The sequence below is a fragment of the Hordeum vulgare genome, chromosome 6H (assembly GCF_904849725.1).
Source record: "Hordeum vulgare subsp. vulgare chromosome 6H, MorexV3_pseudomolecules_assembly, whole genome shotgun sequence".
Lineage (NCBI taxonomy): Eukaryota > Viridiplantae > Streptophyta > Magnoliopsida > Poales > Poaceae > Hordeum > Hordeum vulgare.
Window position 1 is genome coordinate 459,059,479 of NC_058523.1, and position 20,286 is coordinate 459,079,764.

Below are 20,286 nucleotides of genomic sequence, written 5' to 3' on the forward strand. Positions count from 1 at the left end.
TGCAACCGACGAGAACAACAGCTACCTTCGGCGATGGTGGGGAATGTTTTTTTGCTGCAACTAGCAACTGCGGCCGCTACCACACCGATTGCCGGCACAACAACGAGCTGCACGGACGTTTCTGTGCGTGACCACGAGGAAGACAGTACCAGTGGCGGGAATTTTTGTTCAAAAGGACCCCCTGTCGAACGAGATTGCTAAAAGAGACCAGCTGCGAATGAAAAGGAAGAAAAGGACCCCCACCCCGGGTGGCGGCAGGCGCGCCAGGCGGCACGTGGCACCTGCCGCCACCGCACGAGGCGGCTGGGGCCCGCCGCCACGGGCGCAGGCGGTCGGCAGGGCTGCCGTCACGAGGCCAGGCGGCCGACGCCAGATCCCGTTCCCGCCCGGCTGCAACGTAACGGCGACAGAGCGGTGGGCCCTGCCGCCTCGGGAGCAGGCGGCCAGGCGGGCCTTGCCGCCTCGGGAGGAGGCGGCCGACACTGTTTCCGCGCGGCAGACCGGCCGACACTGTTGCTGATTGCGCTGATTTCCATACGCGCTGATTCCCAGGCTGAGACAGATATTTCCCGCTCCCACCGACGAAACAGTGGGAATTTTTCCCCCTCCCACCGACGAAACAGTGCGAAACTTCTTCTTTATAAGCGAACCGCATCGCTGCCTCCTCTCTCACTCTCTTCTCCTGCCGTTGCCTCCCGTGTCACTCTCTTCTCTTTCTCTTTCTCACTCTCTTCTCTTTCTCTCAAGAGCTACTCCGTATGAATGTTTAAGTGGCGATTTAGGACGGTTTAAAGTTAGATTTTGAAGACGTTGTAGTTGAAGAAAAGATAGATCAAGGTAATAGCTTTCCATATCTGCTGGTCGTGTTTGCATGCATGATGTATTTATTTTGTTTGATTAGTTTTTAAATATGTGTTTTCTTTTGTCTTAGGAAGCGTATTATCACTTTTGTGGAACTATTTTGAAGACGTTGTAGTTGAAGAAAAGATAGATCAAGGTAAGAGCTTTCCATTTGTGTTGGTCGTGTTTGCATGCATGATGTTTTTATTTTGTTTGATTAGTTTCTAAGTATGTGTTTTCTTTTGTCTTAGGGAGCGTATTATCACTTTTGTGGAACTATTTTGTCATGCGATATGAACTACTAAGTTGAAGATCAAGGTATGAGACTTTGTTCATATTTGTGTTCATGTGATAATAGGTCGACTATGTTCATATATTACCGATGATTTGTTCGTGTTTGCATGCAACTGGTATTTAGAAAGGAGCCGGAAAAATGCCTATGTAACTAGCATTTTTGTAAAAAACATGTAATAATATGTTAGCTCCATTAGTATTATTACATGCAAGACGCGTGTGTAATATATTTGTTTATTTGATAATTTGTCAACCCCGTAGAAATATGACTCGTGATATATATATATATATATATATATATATATATATATATGCACGCAGTATGTATTTTTAGACTTTTGCTAGCACGGAAATAATTATGTGTGTAATATTTTTGTTCATATGAAAATAGGTGGAATTCGCTGATATTATTCTGGTGATATATTATATTCGGAAGGATATCCTTATTTAAACCAGAGGTATGAATGACATATTGTAATTCATCTTCTATTTATTTTATAGATGTAGTGTCAAGATAAATGATACAATATAAATTATTATGCGTAGATGTAATGGATGTTGTTAAATTGTTATATGTAAAAAAGATAAGTAATGGGTGTTGTTATTACAATGTAAATATAAAAATATGATTTTTAATTGGACTAACGATGTAAATATGGCTGCTCGTTAGGTACTATGGAAAATTTGTTAGTGTTTTATGGGCACATCGTACGTGAGGGTCCTTCTGGTGTGGATGTGTCTAGGTGTGGGATGACTACGGTTGTAGTGAAAGACATGGTTAATGTAGAGTATGCGGCAGTTAGAAGGTGCATCTGATCGGTGTTTGGTTCAGCGATGAATGGAAAAAAAATGACCCTGGAGGCTTTCGTGGTTGAGGGAGGAAATCGTTGGGTTCTGCGACGGGTTACTGGTGAAAGAGCATGGGCGTCGTACATGGGTTTTGCAAGCAATCCCAATAACTCCATGTATGGACAACCCATGGTTTATGTGGAGTTCATTTCTGCCAGTGATGTCGCCGAGTGCAGTAGCGGTGCCGGTGAGGCCGAGTTGGCCATAACTGTAACCCCCGACGCCGGCCCATCGGAACCAAGGGGTGGCCAACAAGTGGCCATAACTGTAGCCCCCGACGCCGGCCCAACGGAACCAACAGGTGGCCAACAAGTGTATGACACGGGATATTGGTCTGCGGTCGTTGACATGAGCGAACATGTCGAGGGATTGCCGGAGGCGCTAGATGATGACGATGATGGTCATTCTTCTGCGTCTTCGGAATCAGATGATGATGAAGTTGTTCCTCCTGAGAATGCGGTCACTGCAGCAATCAACCGAGAGTTTTTACAGGTTATGAGCATCACCAATGAATTTCACTCTGTTGCTGGCCTAGACACGGGGAGTCTAGCCGTTGGACAGATTTTCCCAGATAAGAAATCTGCTAAACAAGCAATACATAGCTATGCAATTGCTATACACAGGCAACATAGAGTGAAGCAGTCTGATAAAAAGGAGTTGAAGCTCATATGCATCCATCGCGAAGCGGGTTGCCGCGGAAGAGTTATTGCTCGCCAGAAGCCTGGGGTATGTCAGCCATGGCATGTCACAAAAATAGAGCAACATGGTTGTGAGCAAACCGTCACTCTTTTAGAGCACCGCAATGTGACTGCAGAATATGTGTCACAGGTGATGCAAACCATTGTGCAGCAAAGTCTTAATATTAGTATTAGGGCTTTGCGTGCAACTGCATCTGATCTGATTGGTTTCCCTGTCAGCTATAGCAAGGCTCGTCATGCAAAGGAAAAGATATTTCAGAGGTGGTATGGAACCTATGAGGAGGCGTACTCTTTTGCCCCTAGAATGTTGCATCAGATTTCAGTTGCTAACAGGGGGACTCAAGTTTTCCGGAAAGAACGTCCAAATCCATTGAACCCGGACGAGCAAATCCTGGACCGCTTATTCTGGGCATTCGCCCAGACTATACAAGCATTCAAGCATTGTCGTCCGGTTGTATCAATTGATGGTACATTTCTCACTTGAAAGTACAAGGGCACACTCTTAGTGGCGATGGCAGCTGATGCAAACAATCAACTTCTTCCTATTGCCTATGCACTAGTGGAGAGCGAAAACAAACATAGTTGGCTATGGTTCCTGTGTTGCCTGAAGATGGGTGTCATCAAAGATCGGGAAGGGGTTTGCATCATCTCTGATCGCAACACCGGACTATTAAGCGCGCTTGAGATAATTAAGGCCTCACAAGATCCAGATTGGGGGTGGGCCGATCTGGAGACAAGGTGGTGCATGAGGCATTTGGCAGCTAATTTTTATTCGAAATTCAAAAACAAAGATTGGTTCAAGCTATTCAAGAGGATGTGCATGCAGAAAACTACAGCAAAAATGAATGCTATCTGGGCAGGTATCAATGGTCAGATCGAGCGCGCATCCCTCCCGGCGAGAGAAGACCGGAGGGGTCGTCGAACAGCAATAAATTTGAGCCAGTGGATTAATGAGAATTGTCCTAATTTGTACAAGTGGGCGCAGTCTCATGACACTGGCGCTAGATACGGTATAATGACAAGCAACATGTCCGAGGTGTACAATGGTGTTCTTAAAGGGGTGAGGGCACTACCTATCACAGCACTAATTGATGAAACTTGGAACCGGACTGTGTCATACTTTGTTGATAGAGTCACCGTTGCCAAGGCGCTAGTTGATTTGAACAAGACCTGGTCTGAGAAGATGCAAAGACATCTTGATGACAAAGCAAAGAAGTCGCAAAGACATGGGTGCAGGCAGGTAGATGCACTTAGGAATAAATGGGAAGTTAGTGTGCGAGCAAAGTTTGTGAAGGGTCACCACAGGGGAGCAAAAAAACAAGCTGTGACGCTTGGCGCGACCTCGTGTGAGTGCACTTGCAACAAGCCCAAGCTTCTGGGATATCCTTGCAGTCACGTATTGCGGGCAGCTCCAGATCAACAAATTAGTGTTGAGCCATGTGACATCCTCGACTTTTGCTACAGTAACGATTGTAATTAAGCGACACTGATCCCGCGCTAATGATGCCACGTCATTGGAAGTGATATCAATGATCTCGTGTTGGTTGAAACCGAATCAAATTCGAAGCTTTAAAATAAAGTCAACCGAGAAAAGATTTTCGTGTTGTTGAAATAAAAACGTCGGGGAGTTATCAAAAAAGATTCCCTAACGGATTATAATATCGAATCGGGCACTTTAGGGATTATCGGTAAACACTATATATTTAAATGTGGATATTGAATAAGATGAATAAAGGAAATATAGTAAATAAAAATAAATAAATAAAAGAAAGAATTAGAAGTATGTATAATAAATTGTAAAAGAAAGTATAAGAAAAGTATTTAAAAAGAAAGTTAAATAGTATATTAAATAATAAAAGATAAAAAAAAAGGAAAAACCAACCGGCCCAACTGGGCCAAAAGGCCCAGCCGGCCACCCCATCCCTCAAAACCCTAGCGCCTCCCCCCTGGCGAGGGAGCCCCCCCCCCTCGCTACTCCCCCCGTTTTCCCAGCGCCGCCAGCCTCCCCCTCGTGGGCCCCCCCCACCGACAGCGCCTCCATCTCTCTCTCTCTCGTGACCCCTCCCCTCGCGTCTCTCCCTCCCAGTCCCCCACGCACGAACCAGACCACCCCCCACGAGCCCTCCTCTCCTCCCTTCGCCCCCCCTCAGATCCACTTCCTCCCCTGGCCGGCGAGCCTTCCCGCCGGCGAGCCCCCCCACGGCCTCCTCCTCCTCCGGCGGCGAGTTCCCCCCACGGCCTCATCATCCCGGCCGGCGAGCCCCCCGGCCTCCTCCTTCCCGCCGGCGAGCCCCCCCCCCTCGGCCTCCACCCCGCCGGCAGGGGCCCCGGCCACCTCGGCCCTCCACCTCGCCGGCCTACAACCCCGCCCCCGTCGGCCTTCCTCCCGCTCGGTCCAGGAGGGACCGGGCAGGGAGACTTCTTCGCCTCGCCGGATCCGGCCGGCTCCCCCTCGCCGGCACGACCTCTCCGGTGACCGGCATCATCGTCACCGTCACCGCCTCGTCCGCCTCCACGCCGTCTCCTCCGCCCCTTCCCGCGAACTCCGGCTTCACCGGCCCCTCCCGTCAACGTCGGTGAGCCCCACCTCGGGCTCCTCCCACCATGTCGTTCTCCTCGCCGCCCCGGTTCCGTTCCGGCAAACGGGACCCCGATCCGTCGACGGTAGACTCCGGTAGGAAGGATTGAACTTTTGGTTCTTCTATGTTGAGTTAGCACAGAGTTGTTTCTGTGTTGTCTGTTGACAGAGAGGGAGATGAGAGTTTTGAGAGAAAATAAAGAAATAAATGTTGTATTCCGTATGTATGTATGTATGTATTTGATACCCGTATTTATGTATGTATTTGCGTATATAGGCATGTGGAGAAATACGACTTTTGTATGGTTATGTATTTGTGATTAAAAAAGGTGTTTTTGGCCTAGGGTCACTTACCGGTGGGGCCATCGACCCGCTGTCTATGACAGGGAGGCCCCACGCGATAGTTAAAATAAAAACAACAAATAATGTTTTTATTAAATAAATAAATAAATAGATATAATAATTAATTAACCTAATTAGAGTATGACACGTGGGTCCCCCACTAAATTAATCTGATTAAATAATATTTAATCTTAAATAAAACTTGTGCCTATGACGTTCGGGACCCGCTGGTCAGTTGACCAGTCAACTGCTGATGTCAGCATGACATCGTGATGATGTCATAATAGGATTTTATAAAAATAGCTAAATGTGTTTTTAATTCCTAAATAATTAATAAAACTTTGAAAATTAATATAAAATAATCCGTAAGTCAGATCAAAATAATTTCAACATGAAAGTTGATCAGCAAAGCGAGACGAACCCGGATACACGGTCCATTCGTCTGTCACGCGTCCCTAGCATAGCAAACTTGGAACTTTTCCATCGTTTCCAGTATAACCGGTAGTAGCCCGAGACCCGGAAAATATCATCGGATATTCTTCCGACCCGTCTATGACGGATGTTGCTGCGTTAGCTCATGACTAGCCTGCATCTTGCCATGTCATGCTTTGTGTTGCATCGGTGCTATTATTTATTGTTTCTTCCCCCTCTTCTTACCGGTAGACCCCGAGACTGACGCTGCTGCCAGGTACATCTACGACCCTGCCGATCAGTCCTTTGCCGCAGAGCAGCAAGGCAAGCAAACTCCCCTTGATCATTCCTATATCGCCTATGTCTTTCTTCCTACTGCTTGCATTAGTATTTGCTACTGTTGTAGTTAACTCCTATATCTGATGCATAGCCTATTTTTGATGAACTGCTACTTTTAGTCCTGTACCTTTAACCTGCTTAGTATAGGTGGAGCAGTCATCCCCTCTGACCCCGTAGTTCAGTTGCCCCGCTTGTTTTCAAATCTCGATCTCTGATCCACGAGCCAGACCTGACACAGCACATTCACCCCCCCTTCGTTGTACGACGCTACAGAGATACTATCGGGTACCGAGGGTGACACCTCGCTAAGTACTCCTGATGATATCTCTGTAGTATAGCTAGTCGGTCGTGGTTATCGAGGGTGATTCCTCTTTCACCATTCCCGATGACGCCTCTGTCGTGCAACCCCTCAAGTGTGGGACCCCCGAGGGTGATTCCTCTAAGCCCACCTTGACGGGTACATCGTTCGGAATCCAACGAGGGTGATACCTCGGATTCCCCCGATGTTACAACCACACAGTTACTCGACCATGTTACTGGGATCATTGGTGATTAGTTGTAAGACGGGTGGATTCCCGTGAGATTGTGTTGATGGCCTAATTAAAATGCTAATGGATTTGGGTATTTGATCTGGGTTGGTCGGAGACCTTTTCGCACTAACCGGCTACGCGGGAAGAATTATGGGTACTCGGCGTCGCGGTATCAGCCGAAGCTTTTCAGATGCCAGCAATGTAGCGGCGCGCGCCCGAGTGGTCCCGAGATGCATCGCGCTTGTGATTAAGGGATGCTAGGACTGACGTCGGCCGCCCACGCCACGTGCAGGAGCGTGAAGGGGAACAGGGCCCACGAACCCTTTGTGCTTAGGATTTAGACCGGCGGGCTGGCCTCTCTGATTAGTCTTAGGTGGGGCTGCGACGTGTCGATATTCCGAGGCCGGGCAGGACCCAGAAAAGTATGTCCGGCCAGAGTGTTATCGAGCGTGACGGGACATGTGGTGCACCCCTGCAGGGATGAAAATTAACTATTCGGATAGCCGTGTCCACGGTTACAGGACGACTTGGAGTTGTGCCCCGATCTTTTACAACTACAATTGTTACTTAACTGGAATTAGTTTGCCTCGGGATTGCTTCCTCGTAGGGAGTCGAGGGAGGATCTTTAGGCGTGACCTCACTTTAATATTGCTACAACAATATGACTATTAATGTTACCCCCCTGTTCTACTCTCGTCTATTGCTGCAAGACCCTGAAGATGCTAGTCTTCGATAGGACTAGGCCTTCTCTCTCTATTCTCGCATTGTTGCAGTCAGTCCACATATACCCCCCTTCTTTGATACTGATGCATATTAGAATAGTTCTGATGTAAGACTTGCGAGTACTTTGGATGAGTACTCACCGCTGCTTTGCTCCCCCCTTGTCCCCTTGATCCGTTGCTGCGACCAGATGATGGAGCCCAGGAGATGGAGGTCCCCGCCGCCGACGACTGCTACCCCGACGGTGCCTACTACTACGTGGAGGCTGCTGATGATCAGGAGTAGTTAGGAGGTTCCCAGGCAGGAGGCCTCGCCTCGTTCGATCGTTGTATCTTTTGTGCTAGCCTTCTCTAATGCACCCCATGTTTTATGTCTGTACTCAGATATTTGTTGCTTCCGCTGACTCGTGTGTTTATCGAGCTTTCGTATTCTAGCCCTCGAGGCCCCTGGCTTGTAATATGAAGCTGATGTTATTTTATTTGTGTCTAGAGTTGTGTTGTGATATCTTTCCGTGAGTCTTTGGGTTTGATCGTACGCACTTGCGTCTATGGTTAGCGTACGATTAAGCCGAGGGCGTCACAAGTTGGTATCAGAGCCAACTGCCTGTAGGTAGCCCCCTTTCCAACTCCTTGGCCGAAGTTGAGTCTAGTGTTTGAAAAACTTTACTAACACTGATGTTGTGGCTTACGGGCCCACATCTCAATTGGGTGGTATTAGTATCTTTTACTCCTTTCCTATACTCTGGGCTCTACTTTCTCTTCTCTTTTGGGTCAAAGATTTTACTAACTCTAACATTAGGTTCTCGAATCACATTGATCCGGAGCGCTGGACTATCTACTCTTTTTCTCCTGAATATGTATTACACACACTGTCATTGACATCCGTCAATCTTATTTTCAGATGCGTCCCGCAAGACAGCACGTGCGCCTGACACAGGCCACTGAGACGACTGGGTTCCCGGCCATTTTGGTCGATCTCCTGACCAGGCTGGGATATCGCTGGTACCCCGAGTACACTGTGTTCGAGGATTTCCGCGAGTACAACCAGTACCAGTACCAGGCTGAGGTTCGCATCTTCGACCAGAGGGGCGGCGAGACCCTCGAGCGCCACGTGTTCTGTGGTATTGGAGTGTCGGTCGAGATGGCCGTCCATGATGCGGCCTACATCGCCATCACCCGTCTCCGTGGAGCGTACCCTCACCTGGAGGAGAGCCCTTTCAGATACATCCCGCATGCTCCTGCTGGGGATGAGACTGGGTCTGATCTCACTGCCTACGCTTCTGACGTTCGGGAGCGCAGCGACCGTTCCTACGTCGCTGTCTGCGCCCCCTACGTGACGCGTCGCTACGACGCGCGGATTCTGGTGCAGTACACTGAGGCAATGGATCGTGCTTTCCGAGCTCTGATTGTGGAGTTGTATGCTACGCGCGCTCGTCTTTACGACGCGTTGACAGAGCTGCAGCCATCACACTGTCCGAGGGTTCCACCTATGCGCATCCGCGAGCCGAGCAGGACAGAGCTACCATCAGCTCCCAAGTGGACTGATGTTGGGGGTAGAACCCCTGCACTTGGACCTCATCTGCTCAACTGGATGCGGTACCCTCACCAGAGTCACACGGGACACAGGGTCCTGTCCCTACCTTCTATCACCGCCAGCTACCAGGATTCGATCGTCCTCTCCGACGTTGATGTAGCCTTATCGCTACATCTCGTTGTGGTACTCTTCCACCGCGTGCCTGCGCGCCGCCTAGTGAGTCCAGGATATCGTCTAATGCGTCCGGGCTATCGCCAAATTTCGAATTTGTAATCGTTAGTCTGTAATCGAACTTATGTATGGGTCTGTATGTCGAACTCAACTACTATGGAGTATCTATCCCATTTCCCTTTCATTATGCTTAATCACTTCATGAATGCGTGCGATGCCTTTCAATTACTTTAAGCTAAACTACCCCTGCTAAATATTTAACAGGATGGTTAGACCAGCTAGCCGCCCGCGTGCCCCTACCAACGATGCACCACCCCCGCCTCCTGAGTATATGGCGGGGATGATCCAACAGTTTGAGCTGAACCGCCAGTTTATGCAAGGGCTCATGGATCAGTTCCAAAGGCCGAACATGAACCAACCGCAAGGCGTGACACTGCAAGACTTCTGCCGTCTCAACCCTGCGATCTACCGCAGCTCAACTCAGCCTCTAGATGCTGATGACTGGCTCCATGACATTTCCTATGAGCTGGAGTCTGCCAATGTGCCCCTGGCGAGCTATGTCAACTTTGCCGCCTACTTTCTGAAGGGTCCCGCTGCTCAATGGTGGGACAGTCACAGGCGCTCTCAGCCCGATGGGACTATCATCACTTGGGCAGAGTTCAAGGCTGCTTTCCGTGCTCGATACATTCCCCAGGGAATCATGGACCGGAAGAAGCGTGAGTTCCGCAACTTGGTCCAGAGCAACAAGACTGTGGATGCTTATCAGCGGGAATTTCTGGAATTATCTCGCTATGCTGAAGAAGACATTGCGACTGATGCACGCAGGCAGGAGAAGTTCCGTGAAGGCCTCCACCCTGATATCAAGCTGACACTCCTCGTTCAGGACTATGCTGACTTCGCCACCCTGGTGAACAAGGCTATTCAGGTTGAGACTGGTCTGCAGGAATACAAAGATAGCAGCAAGCGCAACCGTGACATGGGCTCATCTTCGGGCTCATCTGCACAGAAGCGGAAGATCTGGATTCCCAACAACATGTATCATGCACCTGCTCCTACTCCGAGGCCGTCCTATGCTGCACCTCGCCTGCCTCCTCCACCACCTAGGCAGCCGAGGCTTCCAGCTCCACTGCCTCGAGTTCCTCCTTCCCGCCCTGAGGACGGGTTGTGCTTCAAGTGTGGCCGTCCAGGTCACCGTGCTAGAGACTGCAGGCAGAAACCGAATCAGCTGACACTTCTGGCAACTGGCAGTGGCAACAACCAGAACCGCAACTTCAACACTAAGCCTGCTTATGTTCGTGGTCAGGCCAACAACATTGATATGGGTCAAGCTCAAGACCAGCCTGCTACCATGATGGCTACACTTCTCGTTAACTCAGTACCTGCTTCTGTATTGTTTGATACAGGAGCATCACATTCCTTTATGTCGGAAAATTTTGCATACATGCATGACATTAGGAGCGAAGAGATGAACATCCCGATAGTGGTAAACACCCCTGGGGGCGAATGCCGAACCTCTGTGGTTTGCCCCCATGTTCCAGTTGAAATTGAAGGATTAGAATTCCTTGCCAACCCCATCCTACTAAAGTCATCCAACATTGATCTCATATTGGGGATGGACTGGTTGAAAGCTCATACGGCATCGATCGTTTGTGCCACCAAGACCGTCCACCTCCTACACCCTTCAGATGAAGTAATAAGCTACCATGCGCATCTCGTCCGTAATGCTGAGGCACGACTGTATGCTTTGAATGCATTAAATGCGTCGCCTCTTGAAGGGATTGAAAACATACCAGTGGTCCGAGAATTTCAAGATGTCTTTCCAGAAGAACTTCCGGGGATTCCCCCTGCTCGAGCTGTCGAGTTTGTCATTGACTTGGTACCCGGTACCACTCCTATTGCCAAGCGTCCTTATAAAATGCCACCACATGAACTCCTTGAACTTAAGCAAGAAATTTACAACTCGCTCCGTCTGGGTTTCATCCGTCCGAGTTCCTCTGCTTGGGGAGCACCTTCTCTCTTTGTTAAGAAGAAGGATGGGACAAATCGATTGGTCCAAGACTATCGTCCTATCAACCAGGCCACTATTCAGAACAAATATCCTCTCCCTCGGATAAATGATTTGTATGATCAACTTGCTGGTTCCACCGTTTTCTCTAAGCTCGACTTGAGATTGGGATACCACCAGATCCGTGTTCGCAAGGAGGATATTCCAAAGACCGCCTTTGTTACTCGATATGGATCATACGAGTACACCGTCATGTCCTTCGGCTTAACCAATGCACCGGCAACCTTCTCTCGACTGATGAATTATATATTCATGGACTACCTCGACAAATTTGTCGTGGTATATCTGGATGATATTCTGGTGTTTTCGAAGAACAAAGAAGAGCATGCTGAACATCTTCGTCTTGTACTGGATAAGCTTCGGGAGCATAAACTCTATGCGAAGTATTCCAAATGTGAGTTCTGGATAGACGAAGTGACTTACCTTGGTCATGTGATTTCCAAGGATGGTATTGCGGTCAACCCCGAACGAATTCAAGCTATTCTTGACTGGACTCCCCCGAAGAATGTCAAGCAAGTCAGAAGTTTTCTCGGACTCGCCAGCTATTGCCGTCGATTCGTCGAGAACTTCTCCAAGATTGCGAAGCCCTTAACCAACCTGCTTCACAAAGGTGTTAAGTATGAATGTACTGATAAATGTCAGGAAAGTTTCCAGGCGCTCAAGGACAAACTGACGTCCGCTCCAGTACTTGCTCCTCTAGATACGAAAAGGGATTTCGTCATATACTGTGATGCTTCTCGTCAAGGAATAGGTTGTGTCCTAATGCAGGATCGCAAGGTGATCGCTTATGCTTCACGTCAACTGCGTGCTCATGAAGATAACTACCCAGTTCATGATCTCGAGCTTGCCGCAGTCATTCATGCATTGAAGGAATGGTGACAATACCTTGTCGGTAATCGCTGTGAAATCTACACCGACCATCAAAGTCTGAAGTACTTGTTCACTCAACCGGAGCTGAACCTGCGTCAACAAAGATGGATGGAGCGTATAGCAGATTTTGACTGTAGTATATCATATACCCCTGGCAAGGCTAATGTAATGGCTGATGCCTTAAGTCGCAAGTCATACTGCAACCACCTCCAGGTTCATCAGGTTCACGATCGTCTGCAAGAGGAATTCCGTAAGCTGAACCTCCACATTGTTCCTCAGGGTTACCTTGTTCCCCCTCCTGAAGGGTGTCAAAAGATGAACCTTCGTGTTGTTAATCAGGGTTCCCTCAGTAACCTAGTGGTTGAACCAGATCTTGTGAGCTCCATAAAGAATCTGCAAGACTTTGACGATGATGTCGACAGGATTAAGAGCTATATTGCGAAGGGTAAACCCTCCTTTTTCACTGTTGATGAAGGTGGCGCCTTGTATTTCAAGGGTCGCCTATTCGTCCCAAATAAGAAGGAAAATCTCAGGATGACTGGGAAGGTGATGGAAGAAGCTCATGACACACCATTGTCTATTCACCCGGGTAGTACCAAGATGTACCAAGACATCCGGCAAAGATTCTGGTGGCCCAATATGAAACAAGACATTGCACGCTATGTGGCAGAATGTGATATATGCCGGCGTATCAAAGCAGAACACCAAAAGCCTGCTGGAACTCTACAACCTATCTCTATTCCCGAGTGGAAATGGGACCACGTTGAAATGGACTTCGTCACTGGTTTTCCCAGGTCTCAGAAAGGTAATGATGCTATTCTTGTCGTCATTGACCGACTGTCCAAAGTTGCACATTTCCTGGCCGTCAAAGAAACGATTAATGCTAGTCACCTGGCAGATCTTTATATGTCAAGAGTTGTTTCACTTCATGGTATTCCGTTGGTAATCAGTTCGGACCGTGGCAGCTTGTTCACTTCAAAATTTTGGGAAAGTTTTTAGAAGGCTATGGGGACTCATCTGTCCTTCAGCACTGCATTTCACCCTCAATCCCTGGGACAAGTTGAACGAGTCAACCAAATTCTCAGGGACATGCTTCGAGCTTGTGTCATTTCTTTCGGTAAGAAATGGGAGGAATCTCTCCCGTATGCCGAGTTCTCTTACAACAATAGCTATCAAGCTAGTCTGAAGATGGCCCCTTTCGAAGTATTGTATGGGCGAAGGTGTCGAACTCCTCTGAATTGGTCAGAAACTGGGGAACGATCACTCTTCGGTCCGGATATAATTCAACATGCCGAAGATCAAGTCCGCATTATTCATGAGAATCTGAAGGCTGCTCAGTCTCGTCAGAAGAGTCAGTATGACCGTCATCATCAAGATATGGCCTATCAACCTGGCGAAAAGGCTTATCTTCGTGTCACACCCATGAGAGGTGCACACCGTTTCGGAATCAAGGGCAAGTTAGCTCCTCGTTATATTGGTCCTTTCACTGTTCTCGAAAGGCGTGGAAGAGTGGCTTATCAATTGGAACTGTCGGCGAACCTTTCTCAGGTTCACGATGTCTTCCATGTTTCTCAGCTCCGTCGCTGCTTCAAGGACCCTATTCGAGCAGTGGATCACGATATGCTTGAGCTACAACAAGACCTCTCTTATAAAGAGCATCCGGTCCGCATTCTCGACCAAGCTGAACGTAAGACTCGTCGCAAGGTCACCAAGTTCCTTAAGGTACAGTGGTCAAATCACTCTGAAGATGAAGCCACTTGGGAACGCGAGGATCATCTTCGTGATGAATACCCCGGGCTCTTTCCTTCTACCTCTTAATTCTCGGGACAAGAATTCTTGTTAGTAGGGGGGAATTGTGACATCCTCGACTTTTGCTACAGTAATGATTGTAATTAAGCGACACTGATCCCGCGCTAATGATGCCACGTCATCGGAAGTGATATCAATGATCTCGTGTTGGTTGAAACCGAATCAAATTCGAAGCTTTAAAATAAAGTCAGCCGAGAAAAGATTTTGGTGTTGTTGAAATAAAAACGTGGGGGAGTTATCAAAAAAAATTCCCTAACGGATTATAATATCGAATCGGGCACTTTAGGGATTATCGGTAAACACTATATATTTAAATGTGGATATTGAATAAGATGAATAAAGGAAGTATAGTAAATAAAAATAAATAAATAAAAGAAAGAATTAGAAGTATGTATAATAAATTGTAAAAGAAAGTATAAGAAAAGTATTTAAAAAGAAAGTTAAATAGTATATTAAATAATAAAAGATAAAAAAAAGGAAAAACCAACCGGCCCAACTTGGCCAAAAGGCCCAGCCGGCCACCCCATCCCTCAAAACCCTAGCGCCTCCCCCCAGGCGAGGGAGCCCCCCCTCGCTACTCCCCCCGTTTTCCTAGCGCCGCCAACCTCCCCTCGTGGGCCCCCCCCACCGACAGCGCCTCCATCTCTCTCTCTCTCGTGACCCCTCCCCTCGCGTCTCTCCCTCCCACTCCCCCACGCACGAACCAGACCCACCCCCCACGAGCCCTCCTCTCCTTCCTTCGCCCCCCCTCAGATCCACTTCCTCCCCTGGCCGGCGAGACTTCCCGCCGGCGAGCCCCCCCACGGCCTCCTCCTCCTCCGGCGGCGAGTTCCCCCCACGGCCTCATCATCCCGGCCGGCGAGCCCCTCGGCCTCCTCCTTCCCGCCGGCGAGCCGCCCCCCCCTCGGCCTCCACCCCGCCGGCAGGGGCCCCGGCCACCTCGGCCCTCCACCTCGCCGGCCTACAACCCCGCCCCCGTCGGCCTTCCTCCCGCTCGGTCCAGGAGGGACCGGGCAGGAAGACTTCTTCGCCTCGCCGGATCCGGCCGGCTTCCCCTCGCCGGCACGACCTCTCCGGTGACCGGCATCATCGTCACCGTCACCGCCTCGTCCGCCTCCACGCCGTCTCCTCCGCCCCTTCCCGCGAACTCCGGCTTCACCGGCCCCTCCCGTCAACGTCGGTGAGCCCCTCCTCGGGCTCCTCCCACCATGTCGTTCTCCTCGCCGCCCCGGTTCCGTTCCGGCAAACGGGACCCCGATCCGTCGACGGTAGACTCCGGTAGGAAGGATTGAACTTTTGGTTCTTCTATGTTGAGTTAGCACAGAGTTGTTTCTGTGTTGTCTGTTGACAGAGAGGGAGATGAGAGTTTTGAGAGAAAATAAAGAAATAAATGTTGTATTCCGTATGTATGTATGTATGTATTTGATACCCGTATTTATGTATGTATTTGCGTATATAGGCATGTGGAGAAATATGACTTTTGTATGGTTATGTATTTGTGATTAAAAAAGGTGTTTTTGGCCTAGGGTCACTTACCGGTGGGGCCATCGACCCGCTGTCTATGACAGGGAGGCCCCACGCGATAGTTAAAATAAAAACAACAAATAATGTTTTTATTAAATAAATAAATAAATAGATATAATAATTAATTAACCTAATTAGAGTATGACACGTGGGTCCCCCACTAAATTAATCTGATTAAATAATATTTAATCTTAAATAAAACTTGTGCCTATGACGTTCGGGACCCGCTGGTCAGTTGACCAGTCAACTGCTGATGTCAGCATGACATCGTGATGATGTCATAATAGGATTTTATAAAAATAGCTAAATGTGTTTTTAATTCCTAAATAATTAATAAAACTTTGAAAATTAATATAAAATAATCCGTAAGTCAGATCAAAATAATTTCAACATGAAAGTTGATCAGCAAAGCGAGACGAACCCGGATACACGGTCCATTCGTCTGTCACGCGTCCCTAGCATAGCAAACTTGGAACTTTTCCATCGTTTCCAGTATAACCGGTAGTAGCTCGAGACCCGGAAAATATCATCGGATATTCTTTCGACCCGTCTATGACGGATGTTGCTGCGTTAGCTCATGACTAGCCTGCATCTTGCCATGTCATGCTTTGTGTTGCATCGGTGCTATTATTTATTGTTTCTTCCCCCTCTTCTTACCGGTAGACCCCGAGACTGATGCTGCTGCCAGGTACATCTACGACCCTGCCGATCAGTCCTTTGCCGCAGAGCAGCAAGGCAAGCAAACTCCCCTTGATCATTCCTATATCGCATATGTCTTTCTTCCTACTGCTTGCATTAGTATTTGCTACTGTTGTAGTTAACTCCTATATCTGATGCATAGCCTATTTTTGATGAACTGCTACTTTTAGTCCTGTACCTTTAACCTGCTTAGTATAGGTGGAGCAGTCATCCCCTCTGACCCCGTAGTTCAGTTGCCCCGCTTGTTTTCAAATCTCGATCTCTGATCCACGAGCCAGACCTGACACAGCACATTCACCCCCCCTTCGTTGTACGACGCTACAGAGATACTATCGGGTACCGAGGGTGACACCTCGCTAAGTACTCCTGATGATATCTCTGTAGTATAGCTAGTCGGTCGTGGTTATCGAGGGTGATTCCTCTTTCACCATTCCTGATGACGCCTCTGTCGTGCAACCCCTCAAGTGTGGGACCCCCGAGGGTGATTCCTCTAAGCCCACCTTGACGGGTACATCGTTCGGAATCCAACGAGGGTGATACCTCGGATTCCCCCGATGTTACAACCACACAGTTACTCGACCATGTTACTGGGATCATTGGTGATTAGTTGTAAGACGGGTGGATTCCCGTGAGATTGTGTTGATGGCCTAATTAAAATGCTAATGGATTTGGGTATTTGATCTGGGTTGGTCGGAGACCTTTTCGCACTAACCGGCTACGCGGGAAGAATTATGGGTACTCGGCGTCGCGGTATCAGCCGAAGCTTTTCAGATGCCAGCAATGTAGCAGCGCGCGCCCGAGTGGTCCCGAGATATATCGCGCTTGTGATTAAGGGATGCTAGGACTGACGTCGGCCGCCCAGGCCATGTGCAGGAGCGTGAAGGGGAACTGGGCCCACGAACCCTTTGTGCTTAGGATTTGGACCGGCGGGCTGGCCTCTCTGATTAGTCTTAGGTGGGGCTGCGACGTGTCGATATTCCGAGGCCGGGCAGGACCCAGAAAAGTATGTCCGGCCAGAGTGTTATCGAGCGTGACGGGACATGTGGTGCACCCCTGCAGGGATGAAAATTAACTATTCGGATAGCCGTGTCCACGATTACAGGACGACTTGGAGTTGTGCCCCGGTCTTTTACAACTACAATTGTTACTTAACTGGAATTAGTTTGCCTCGGGATTGCTTCCTCGTAGGGAGTCGAGGGAGGATCTTTAGGCGTGACCTCACTTTAATATTGCTACAACAATATGACTATTAATGTTACCCCCCCTGTTCTACTCTCGTCTATTGCTGCAAGACCCTGAAGATGCTAGTCTTCGATAGGACTAGGCCTTCTCTCTCTATTCTCGCATTGTTGCAGTCAGTCCACATATACCCCCCTTCTTTGAGACTGATGCATATTAGAATAGTTCTGATGTAAGACTTTCGAGTACTTTGGATGAGTACTCACCGCTGCTTTGCTCCCCCCTTGTCCCCTTGATCCGTTGCTGCGACCAGATGATGGAGCCCAGGAGATGGAGGTCCCCGCCGCCGACGACTGCTACCCCGACGGTGCCTACTACTACGTGGAGGCCGCTGATGATCAGGAGTAGTTAGGAGGTTTCCAGGCAGGAGGCCTCGCCTCGTTCGATCGTTGTATCTTTTGTGCTAGCCTTCTCTAATGCACCCCATGTTTAATGTCTGTACTCAGATATTTGTTGCTTCCGCTGACTCGTGTGTTTATCGAGCTTTCGTATTCTAGCCCTCGAGGCCCCTGGCTTGTAATATGAAGCTGATGTTATTTTATTTGTGTCTAGAGTTGTGTTGTGATATCTTCCCGTGAGTCTTTGGGTTTGATCGTACGCACTTGCGTGTATGGTTAGCGTACGATTAAGCCGAGGGCGTCACAAGCCATACGTATCACCATACTTTAACATGCACAATTTGTACAACACTTGGAACGGTTAGTTTTGGGCATGGGGCATTGATACGAACTACAAGCAATTATGGCCAGAAGGCACCACATGGGTTCCAGATCCCGCATTGATGCGAACCAGCAAGGGACGGCGTCAGTCTAGGCGTCATTGCAATGACATGGACCACAGCCAGTTGGGAGAACCAAGGCGATGCCGCGTATGTAGGTGTGCTGGTCACCCGCGTAGGGAGTGTCCGTATCGTAACAACAACACTGCGTGATATGTAATCATGCTATGTATTTTAATTTAATCATGATGTTATATTCGGAATATGTATTTTAATTTCATCGTGATGTAATATTCGGAATATGTATTTTAATTTAATCATGATGTAATATTCGGAATATGTATTTTAATTTCATCGTGATGTAATATTCGGAATATGTATTTTAATTTCATCGTGATGTAATATTCGGAATATTTAATTTAATTTCATCGTGATTGCAGGTTATGGCTGAAATGCCCCAGCTTTTGAATGGTTATCACGACAACCACCACCGTTGCCAGCTTTTCATAAATCCAAATCATGAAAATCCTCCTCAGACCTTCCGGCTTCGAACTGTAAAGACGCCCTGGTCAATACATAATCGGTTCCTTGAACACCTTGAGGCTTATGGACTCCTACATTTTGCGAACATCGCAGCTCGTCGAGGTAGTTTTACTGCCGACCCATCCCTTTTGACATCGCTCGTTGATAGATGGAGACCGGAGACCCACACATTTCACTTTCGATGTGGAGAGCTTGCACCTACTCTAAAAGATGTGTCAATGATCACAGCTTTACCAATTAGAGGTGTGCCAGTGGTACATCCACGAGTTTCTCCTAATTGGCCAGCAGATGTCTCTGTCCGTCTGAGGCTCGAAATGCCCATATCAGATCGTTCTGGTCCGCCTCGAGGTGTCCCACTCAGCTGGCTTCGTATTAACTTCGAAATTTTATCTACCCATGCTGATCCTGAGACAACGAAGAGACACTTGTTTGCATATTTGTTGTGGCTCTTCGGTGTGATGTTTCCTAATTCTCACGGGGAGGTAGTTTTGCCTGGTCTCATCTATTTTGCCGCAAAGATAGTAGACGAACCTTTACCCCAAAATCCACCATATAGCTTTGGTTCTGCTTTGCTTTCTCACACATACCGAGGGTTGTGTGATGCCACACAAAAAACTGCATTCACATCTAAAGCTCCATTACTTTGTGTCTCCTACGAGTTTCTACAATTGTGGTCCTGGGAATACTTACCTGTAGGACGACCGCAGATAGTAGAACCCGCAACCCCGTACAACTATGGTGAGGGTGTTGTAACTATGTCCAGTCGGTGGATGCTGGGTCGAAAAAATGGTCTACTAAAATTGCAAAAAATTGTTACCCCATATACCATGATCAGTTTGAGCTTCTTAACGACTCACTAATAACATGGAACCCGTGGACTGAGGCGCACATTGATATGGTATTTGGTTCGCAACACATGCCAGTGGAATGCGTGAGAGATAGTGCCTTTTGGATGACTCGCTGCAATTTACTCTAGCTATGGTTTGTGGAACCGTATAATCCTGACCGTGTCATGAGACAGTTCGGTCTATATCAAGATATTCCACCATCGGTTCCAAGATGTATCGACGAAGAAACTCATAAGTAAGTAAGATGTGACCTAGCTAAATAGATATTCCATCAACTATTCTTGAATTTTTTTGTTATCTATAATTACAGGATGAGCAATATGGGCAGATCTGGTGTGGACTGGAATGCAGAAAACATTGAATGGATAAATCAGTGGAATAATGAAGCTCTACAAAATATAGTGCCTCAGCAACGGTAATTTTACTAATGTTAATTTAATTATGTGCTTATAAAATACAGAATGTGATGTCAATTTAGTAATGTTAATTTATTTATGCAGAACGTACGATGCAACTACGACAGAAGCGGACTATAATTGGTATCGCATGAGCACGCGTACTAGACTGACGAGTGAACCACGTACGATGCCAACACATCCAACGCATATGGAACAGTTGCAGAGACGGATGGACACATCATCAGCTTACTATCGTGACTCCGCGGTA

General features: G+C 48.0%; 1 long non-coding RNA gene across 2 annotated transcripts; it reads left to right on the plus strand.

The window, feature by feature from the left end:
* Positions 1 to 1,115: 1,115 nt before the first annotated feature.
* LOC123404346 lies at positions 1,116 to 18,888 on the plus strand. 2 transcript variants are annotated; one of them, XR_006611750.1, is made up of 3 exons: positions 1,116 to 1,158; positions 1,526 to 1,592; positions 18,670 to 18,888. It is a non-coding gene; the product is annotated as an uncharacterized LOC123404346 (long non-coding RNA). The 2 variants fall into 2 exon arrangements; XR_006611751.1 differs by lacking the exon at positions 18,670 to 18,888 and adding an exon at positions 1,805 to 1,847.
* The last annotated feature ends 1,398 nt before the right edge of the window (positions 18,889 to 20,286 follow it).